We start from the raw sequence: 9,853 nt of genomic DNA, 5'->3' as shown, positions 1-9,853 counted from the left end.
CCCTAGGAGACAAGTCTATGTAAGTCAGATAATTTTTGTTTGAGTGTCGCTTATTTGAAAATACTTTGATCATTTCAATCCTCAGCTTTGCATTTGTTGTGTGAGGATGTTGCTGTTGGAACTGTGCAGTTGTGAAATTGATCATTTGGCTGAAAGTGATGGGAAAGTCATTTTTGTTTGCAAAGTACAACTTTATATTTTAAAAAAAGCTTTACAAATATGACCCTCCTGTACTGAATCGGTTTGTTTTCTATAAATCGGTAAGTTTATGCATCTTTTAGCTGAGCTTTCATGTTGGAGATTTCATTGGACTTGTTTTGCACTGTTACTTTTGTGAGAATTAGGAGGGGGCGGGGGTTGAATGAGAAGGGAAAGTTAGAGGCGCACCCAAGGATGCAGGAGCATGTCTTATTGAATAGTATTAGGGAGGGGAACTGCCCGAGCTGGAGTAAACCCCGGCAGCATTTTCGGAAGTTATTGGGAGCGGTCTGTCAGTCAGAACAGGCCAATATGAAATGATGGGGAGGAAAGAACAGTCACGATTGAGGAACCCGGAGGACATCCGATTGCAATCTTCCTGAGGAAGAGAGAGAGAGGAAACGCACACTTCCAGGTCGTTTGAAAAATAGTTTGAAAAGCTGATCGCCATCCCTTGGTATGGTGGCACCTCTGACAGTGAGGTATGTTAGTCGAGCAGTGTCTTCCATTGGGGGTCACTGAACTTTATTTTCATAAACAAAACTTTGTGTGTTGTTTCCTTCCTTTCTTCTAATCCCCCAACTTTCCTTTTTTTTGGAAGAAAATATTCTCTGTAAGCTGGGGTTTCTATATTAATTCCAGCTTTTAGCTCTCTGCTCTGTTGACTTGGGTTTGGACAACTGGAAGAGATTTTCCCAATGGTCTTGGGTTTTATTGCCCAGACTGGACCATCTAGAACTAATGGGTCCAAAGTCTCACCTTCAGATGTAAATATCGCCATCCCCACACATGCGCGCATGCACACACACCTTTCCCTGCTCACAGTACCTCCTGCTTTTATTCATCATTCTCTTTCTTCCCAATACGCGTTCTCCCCTTTTTCTCAACCAATTTTTCTTCAACTTTCCTCCTTTTGATAATCCTGCTCTCCCCATTACCTTGCTTCGTTCCTCCATTATCTCACTCTTTTCTACTTTTGCAGCACCAGTTTCACTCAGCGCACCCCCCTCATTTTCACATTGCCCCGAATTGCCATCTTCACCCATCCCTACCACTGCCTTCCCTAGTCGCCCTATTCCCCACTCCTTGTCTCTGTTGACCAGGAGAATTTTCCTTAATATTCCCAGGTCGTTGAGCTCTTGTTGTAATCATATGATCGTGGCAGTGATCCAACGTTTTGCTTTTGCCAGGAATTCAATAGCATTGAGTGAAGATAGATTTCCACTTTGTAGAGCTGGTATTCAAGGATTAAAGTTATCAGCTATTTTATCTTTGTGTAGAGCTGTACTTATTTTGAGAATGTTCTGTCACCCCTGACAAAGCACAGCTATGCTATTTGTAAGCACCCATCTTAAAGGGCATGTCAGACATGCTTCTGTAAAGAGATTTGTAAAATGTATATGTACTATGTCTGAGTATAAAACACTCGTGACAACATTTTGCTTCAAAATCTTTCAAATTTCCTTCACTCATTGGCAACCACCCTTCAGAAAATGTCATTGTTTAGTAGACGAACATGAGCTAGCGACGTTCCACCAACAGTTGGCTACTTAATCGCTTCTTAGTGGCGGCTGAAATGTTAACCAGGATATTGAGAGAACTCCCAGCTTAGCCTGACATTTAACAACATCCTGAACTGCTGGCAAAGGTAACATGGGACCACATCCAGAAAAAAAGCCCCACCTTTGAACAGCGCACTGCCTTTTCACTGTTATACCGTCGTAGCCCATGCGTTGACATAAACATGACCGCTTCAGCCTCTGCCTCTGTGGTGCAGATATCTGGCGGTTCTGATCTTCTCAGTGTTGGCCCTGTGAACCACAAATGGAATCCCAGAGGCAGCCAACATAACCAAAGATCCCTCCTACCACTCTTCCAACCTCATCTGTCGGGCAGAAGATACAAAGGCTTAAACACACAAACCAACAGATTTGAGAACAGCTTCTTCCCCGCTGTTATTCAACTTCTGAGTGGAGCTTTCAAATTTCATGTTAATTTCACTCTCTGCACACTTTCTCTGCAGCCGTAATATTGTGTTCCTGACTCTGTTCTATTACTCTAAAGCACTTTGTATGGAATAATCTGCCTGTATTGCATGCAAAACAAAACTTTTCACTGCTCCTTGACAATAATAAATCAAATCAGATCAAACATTCAGCCCATCATGTCTATGCTAACTCTCTGAAAGAACCGTCCAGTTAATGCCACTTCCCTGCTTTCCTCCGCGCTCTCCAATTTTCTTTTTCTTTTTATATAAATCTCCAACCTGTATTTGAAAGTGCCTTGGAATCTGTTTATATCACTGTCTAAGGCAGTTTATTCTAAATCATAACAGCTCACTGCATGACAAAATTGTTCTCCACCCTGTTAATTTTTTGCCAATTATTTGAAAGCTGTTGCCTCTGGTTACTGACCCTCCTGTCAGTGGGAACATTTTCTCCATCCACTCTATTAGAAGTTACATTCAAGTTTCCTTTTGTGTTTTTTTGCTTTGTTCTCGCTGGCACTGTTAAAACTTGTTGCCTGTACCTAATTGCCCTTGACAAGGTGGTGGTGAAACGCCTTTCTGAATCACTGCTGTAGGTAAGGAGTTCTCAGATTCCAACCCTGTGATAATACTGGAACAGTGCTGTGTTTCCAAGTCAGGATGGTGAGTATCTTTGGGGAATCTCACAGCTGAAGTGCTCCCATTGTTCTGCTCCTGTTGTCTGTTTAGACGGTACAGGTCGCAGATTTGGAAGGTGCTGATGAAGGAGCCTTGGTGAATCTCTGTTCTGCACTTTTGCTGCAATTCAACAATTAAGTTTGCCGTTACTTTTATGATGCTGTTTATCAGATTTCTTTTCACAATTGAAGAACCCAATCTTTATTCCTAATGATCAGGTTGTGAGCTCTTTTGTTAGACTATGGTATTAATGGTTAAAGCATTGAGGCAGGTAGATGGAGTTATGACACTGATCATGTATGATTGAATGGAATAGCAAAATGGACTCAAGGAGCTGAATGGTCTCCTCCTGTTCCAAGTGCTTATCAGACTGAGTGCCTCTTTTCTGCATGCCTCCAATGCTTGTACATCTCCCTGTATACCTCCCTTGTAGCTAAATGACCGGTACTTGTCAAGCGGGCGCAGTTTTAGAATGAGAGGCTTTCTGTTTTAGGACAGAGATGAGGAGGCATTTCTTCTTAGGATATGATACTTTGGATTTTTCCATCCCAGAGAGCTACAGAGGCTGAGTCAGTGAAGATTCTTCAAGGCTGACTTTGCAGATTTTTTGATCTATTGGAATACGGGGGGTGTAAGTGGGATCCACACAGGAACATGAAGTTCGCAATCACATCCGCTATGATGATATTGGTTAGTAAATCAGTCACAAAAGGTTATGTAGCCTACTCCTGCCCCAGATCCTTGTGTTGTGCCAATTGGGCATAATCCACTAGGTGTGGTCTAACCAGAATGGTTTCAAACGTAAACAAGGCCCTCTTTAATATGGACTGCACAGTTCAGATTTTATCATTCACTATCCTGCTCTGTTCAGTCCTGCTATGCAGTACTTGGACAGGTTGAACATCCAATCCTTCCCAGGTCACCTTCCCTTTGTTTTAATCCCATTCTTGTGCTGTTTCACCTATTGTTGTTGTTCCCACTTTGCTGCTTTGTGCAGAACCTTTTTGTTATTTCTGATCTTGTCTGCTTCCGTTTTGGAATCGTCAGGAATCTAACCAAACTGATAGCAGTGCTAAGTCAGCCTTTACCTTTCCCAGTTAAACCAAGTTATTGATGTAAAACAGAGACAGAGTGAATCCATTCTGAATGCTGATATGTGCCATCCCCCCCTCCTGTTTCTCCAACAAGTTCCTGATGCTTTCCGCAATTTTAACCAATGGCTCACTCATTCACAAGTTTCTCTTTCCTGTCCCAGCATTTTTTACTATTGTTAATGACTGTGTGCTGTCAAATTTGTCAAATTCATTTTCGAATCAATATGTGGAAGAATTTTCCACTCTGGTTCCAGGCTCCCTAATGTCACAGACTATCAGTTGTGACAGTCTGTTTGAAAGATTGAGGATGGGTCAGCAGGTCTTGATGTATTAATATGAAATGATTCCAGGATGGATTTATTTTAAAGGAATTTGGAACATATTCAAACTGGGAGGTGAGAGCACAGGAAAGAGCAAAGATACATTTGTGTGCAGGCAAATGACTGATGAAGATGATCTGGCGTGAGGGATTCCACCTGCCTTCTGCTTTACTCTAGCTGTGATTTGTCATTGTACATTATTGGTTCAGTTATGGTTGAGAACAGAAGTGACCGTTATTGTATAAAGTTTATTCAGTCGTCCTTCGATGCAATCCACTGCATATCCCTTTGTAACTATTTGACCTCCCCGCTGCCTTTCTGAATTGGGAATACCCAGGATTGGACTGGAGTGTGTGAATTGTGCAATGGTGATTTTATCTGCTTAGAGTGTGGCATTCCAATTTACTGAATCCCTAGAGTGGCGGTTACCTGTGGGAAAAGGAAGTCTGAAGACTTTTTTCTTGTGACATTCCAATATGCCTCACAGCCAGTGAACCGCCTGTTAAAGTGCAGTCATTATGGAACTGAAGCAGCCAACAGGACAAAGGAAACAACTGAAAGATGGCACTGTGGCTGCCATACCTCATACCAATGTGTGGCACTGGGCTAGAGGTGAGATAGTTCACTGCTACCATTCATCCTGTCTATTACTGTGCCTAGGGTCTATCTAGTTATCAGTGGAGTATAGTCAAGATTAGAGTGGTGCTGGAAAAACACAGCAGGTCAGGCAGCATCTGAGGAGCAGGAAAATCGACGTTTCGGGCAAAAGCCCTTCATCAGGAAGGCCCTTTATCATTCCTGATGAAGGGTTTTGCCCAGAACATTGATTTTACTACTCCTCGGTAGCTGGCTGACCTGCTGTGTTTTTCCATCATCACTCTAATCTCCAGCATCTGCAGTTCCCACTTCCATCAGAAACAGAAGGGGCATTCAGCTCACAGAGGTGATAGAAACCCTATTGTGGGGGAGCAGGCCATTCAGCCCACACTGACCCTCCAATGAGCATGCCACCCCTCCTACACTTTCCCCATAACCCTGCATTTCCCCAGGACTAATCCACCTAGCCAAATCCCTGGACACTATGGGGCAATTTAGCATGAACAATCCACCTAACCTGCACACCTTTGGACTGTGGGAAGAAACTGGAGCACCGAGAGGAAATCCACAGAGACACTGAGAGAATGTGCAAACTCCACACAGACAGTCACCTGAGGCTGGAATCGAACCCAGGTCCCTGGAGCTGTGAGGCAGCTGTGCTAAAGCCTGAGCAACCGTGCCGCTCCTAGTTAGTTTATTTCAATAACACGTTAAATACAAGTTAAATTACTCATCATAATTTCTAAGGACTCTCGGGGCTTATACTGAATACATCTGCTCCGTGTGAAAGTGAATATAGATCTCAGCTGCCTCCACCCAAAAAAACTGTGTGACATCACCAGCTTGTTGCAAGTTCAACATTAACTCTTTCTCAGAACCATTAAGTTATACAGCAGGTACTTCCAACAATGCTGCCCTCCCTCAGTACTACACTGGTCATTGCCAGTCAAGATTGCTTTTTCAGATCTCAAGAGTGGGATGAAACCCACAATTCTTTGGACCTAGAGGTGGTGGGACCACCCACTGAGTTGCAGCTAATTGCGGTGAAGTGCAGTTATCAATTCAGCTTGGTGCTGCAGGTTGTGACAACACAGAAGTTTAATATGTTTCACAACATGACATTTCTGTCTCCGGTCTGTTACATGTCACATTTTAAAGAGACCATAATATTCAGGATGATGACTTTAGTTAACCATGTGCTGAGGTCTTCTCGTGTGTTTGTTTGGGGAAAAAGCACAATTCAGTCCAGCTACTAACCCCTACAGTGTGGAAACAGGCCATTCGGCCTATCAAGTCCACACCAACTCTCCAAAGAGCATCCTGCCCAAACCCAATCCCCTACCTTATAACCCTGCATTACCCATGGCAAATCCACCTCGCTTGCACATCCCTGGACATAATGGGCCATTTAACATGGCCAGTCCACCCCAACCTGCACATCTTTGGACTGTGGGAGGAAACTGGAACACCTGGAGGAAACCCCCTCACTCACTCAGTGATTAGCACTGCTGCCTCACTGCACCAGGGACCCGGGTTCAATTCCACTCTCAGGCGACTGTCTGTGTGGTATTTCCCCATGTCTGTGTGGTTTCCTCCTACAGCCCAAGCACGTGCAGGTTAGGTGGCATTGGCCATGGGAAATGTAGGCTATGCTAAATTGCCCATAGTGTCCAGGGTTATGCAGTCTAGGTAGGTCTGGGTGGGATGCAGTTCTGAGGGTCAGTATGCAATGGCCTGCTCCCATACTGTCGATAGGGACTCTCTAGCCCCACAGATGCTGCCAGACCTGCTGAGTTTCTCCAGTAATTTGAATAATAGAATCATTGAATTTCTGTTTCTCTTTCTGATTTCCAAGCATCTGCAGTTCTTTGGTTTCATTGGTCAAACCTAGCTTCACACAGACTCAGCAGGCATTGTTAAAATATGACTATTGATGATTAATCTATTGCAGTTTACCAGAGGGGATTATTCCAAGGTTGTACAAAGCCGTAAGAGCGGGAAATTCACTGGTTTCAATTAGACATATCTCGTATTGGAGCCTATTGACCAATTGAACACCTGAATCGAGCATTGGCCAGTCCAGTATACTGAAGCCCATCAGTCACAGCAGCAGTGCATTCGTTAGCTGTGCAGGGCGGTGCCTGCACTGTTGTTTAGGAGGTCCAACTCACACATCAAAAATTCACTAACATTTCTGTTTTAGTCACTCACTCAGTATTCTGTACACACCCACATGTTAAATCATAGAATTCCTACGGTGTGAAAGCTGGCCATTTGGTCCATCAAGTCCACATTGATACTCCAAAGAGCATCCCACTCAGATCCACCTAGCCTGCATAACCCTGGACACTGTGGGCAATTTAGCATGGCCAGTCCACCAAACCTGCACATCGTTGGACTGTGGGAGGGAACCAGAGCACCCATAGGAAACACACACACAAAATGTGTAAACTCCACACAGACAATCGCCCAAGGCTGGAATCGAACCTGGGTCCCTGGTGTTGAGGCAACTGTGCTAACCACTGAGCCACCGTGCACCCCTCCCCTGCCCATAAAGACAATTTCCATCATCAATCAACCCTAAATTTTATATTTATCATCTTATGTAATAAAAGCAAAATACTGCAGACCCTGGAGATCTGGGATTAAAAACAGAAAGCGCTGGAGAAACTCACCAGGTCTGGCAGCATCTATGGAGAGAAAGACAGAGGTTGTGTTTTGAGTCCAATATCCTCAGAACTGTTTATATTTTATAATCTTATGTCTGCCTTGAATGGTATGGAACCACAAAAATCAAGATTAGAGCAGTGCTGGAAAAGCACAGCAGGTCAGGCAGCATCTGAGGAGCAGGAAAATCAACGTTTCGGCAGGAGCCCTTCATCAGGAATCACAAGAGCCTTGTACCACTGTCTACTCCTATAGAAAGGACCAGAGTGCTAACACCATCCTACACTCCAACTAAAGTTAACAGTTGAATTAATTCACAAGGAATGTGATTACAGAGAAATAAAAAAATGCAGTAAATAATCAAAACTCATATAACTGACTGGCTTAAAAATGCTCCAAATCAAAATAGTAGAGTTCAGCATCTTGGCAGTTCCATCAGAAATGAACAAAACATGGTGTGTATTTGGCTGCTCTGGGAACTGTGAAAAGGCAGGCATTGCAGTGAGGCCAAAGGAGGGGAAAGTCTGCGATACCAACATCAGCCCAAGGGCTGGCTTCGCCACACCAGATTACAGAGACAGATCACGAGTCAGATCATCGTGTCAGCGATGACCACTGCTGTTTCAGTCGATAGGCTCAAAGGGGAGAATGGGCATTATTTTTAGTTTGATCTTTTCAAACAGCTTCCACGTTCTGAATTCTACTGAAACGGGTTGGTGTGTATGAATCCAGAAACCATTAATGTCACGCATGCACAAAGATTATCTAATGCAGTTAGATTGTGAATACTCAGAACAATTTCTCTTCAGAGGCCAGCAAAGGCCCCAGATTACCTACAGTTAATAATAATTTTATATATGAATAAACATTTATAAATATACAAATATAGGGATGGCATGCTTGGAAATCAGAAAGAAAAGCTGAAATTACTGGAGAAACTCAGCAGGTCTGGCAGCATCTGTGGGGAGAAAGCAGAGTTAACATTTTGGGTTATAGAATCCCTACACTATGGGAGCAGGCCATTCCACACTGACCCTCTGAAGATCCACCCCCCTATCACTGTAACCCTGCATTTCCCATGGCTAACCCACTTAGCCTGCATATCCTTGGAGCAATTTAGCATGGCCAATTCACCCTAACCTGCACATCTTTGGACTGTGGGAGGAACTCCACACAAACAGTCGTCTGAGGGTGGAGTCAAGCCCAAGTCCCTCGTGCTGTGAGGCAGCAGTGCTAACCACTGAGCCACCATGCCAGCCAAGGGTCCAGTGACCCTTCTTCAGTACTAGTTTCTGACTTCAGTGCTTTGGGTTTTTAAAAAATGTTTGGGTTTTTTTTTTTGGAGCATCTTTCCCTCTGCTTAAAACAGCAGAGTACAATAAGTCAGAAATTTGAAAGGTGGGGTGAGGTGATCAGAATCTAGAACACCAGAGTCAGCCTCAGGTTAGGGGCTCGATGGGTTAGGCCTGAGATGCGGACAGAATTCTTCTCTCATCCGGCTTTAGAGCTTTGGAATTCTAAACCCCAGAGCATTTGTAATGGTTCATCATTAAATACGTATAAGCCTGGGATGCAGAAGTCTGGTCTCAGTTGAAGCCCAAGATCAGCCACATTGAATGGCAGCAAGGGTTAATGGGCCAAATGGCCTATTCTTGCTCCTGTTCCTTATGTTCTTATGAATTCCTGCAAATATAATCATTAAATTTGAGTCTGAGTTACAGTGAGTGACACACTGTAGGTTATCTTAACGAGGCCCTTTTGCAAATGTACGAATGAAATGGATTTGCATAAAACAGCGAAATAAAACATCCCCCAACCTTTTCTTTAATAAAACTGAAAATTGTTGAGAAATGCTGCTTGGGATTCCTGAACAGCAATCTCAGGGCTTTAATGTTTCACAGTGATTTCCGCTGAGCTCTCTCTGCCAGTCTCCAGTTAAAACTGTCTGTGCTCCCAGAGTAAAGCCTGGAGCTGAGAGAGCTGCTGTTATTTTGGGCTCCGCAGATGTTTGTCATTATTCTAATTATTACTATTCCCCCCCCCCCCCACCCCTCCTCCTTTCTTGATTTTGCTTTTCATCTGGAGCTGATTTTGATTACTTTCCCTGTGTTGCTGAGGAAAGACAGAGATGGAATGGTGCCAGGAGTCTGGAAGCAAGCGGGAGAGAGAGATAGAGGAGGGGGTGTGGGGGAGAGAGAAAGAGGAAAAGGTTAAATACAACCGGGACAGAACAAGATAAGGAAGCTAGCGAGAAACTGGACAAACTAAGGCCTGGCAGATGTCCTGTTGCTCGTCAACATTACTGTACTTTT

General features: G+C 43.8%; 1 protein-coding gene across 2 annotated transcripts in view; it reads left to right on the top strand.

Moving 5' to 3' along the window:
- Positions 1 to 9,853, top strand: part of LOC122552210 (KN motif and ankyrin repeat domain-containing protein 2-like) — a 156,684-nt gene continuing 146,831 nt past the window's right edge. Inside the window, exon 1 of one of the 2 annotated variants that reach the window (XM_043694832.1) lies at positions 1 to 19. The gene's annotated coding sequence lies outside the window, so the exon portion shown is untranslated. The remainder of the gene's footprint in view (positions 20 to 9,853) is intronic. The other variant, XM_043694827.1, reaches the window with a different exon arrangement.

This window comes from Chiloscyllium plagiosum, chromosome 8, assembly GCF_004010195.1.
Source record: "Chiloscyllium plagiosum isolate BGI_BamShark_2017 chromosome 8, ASM401019v2, whole genome shotgun sequence".
Taxonomy (NCBI): Eukaryota; Metazoa; Chordata; class Chondrichthyes; order Orectolobiformes; family Hemiscylliidae; genus Chiloscyllium; species Chiloscyllium plagiosum.
Note: the sequence above shows the minus strand (reverse complement) of the source record. Positions and strands in the feature narration are given on the sequence as shown.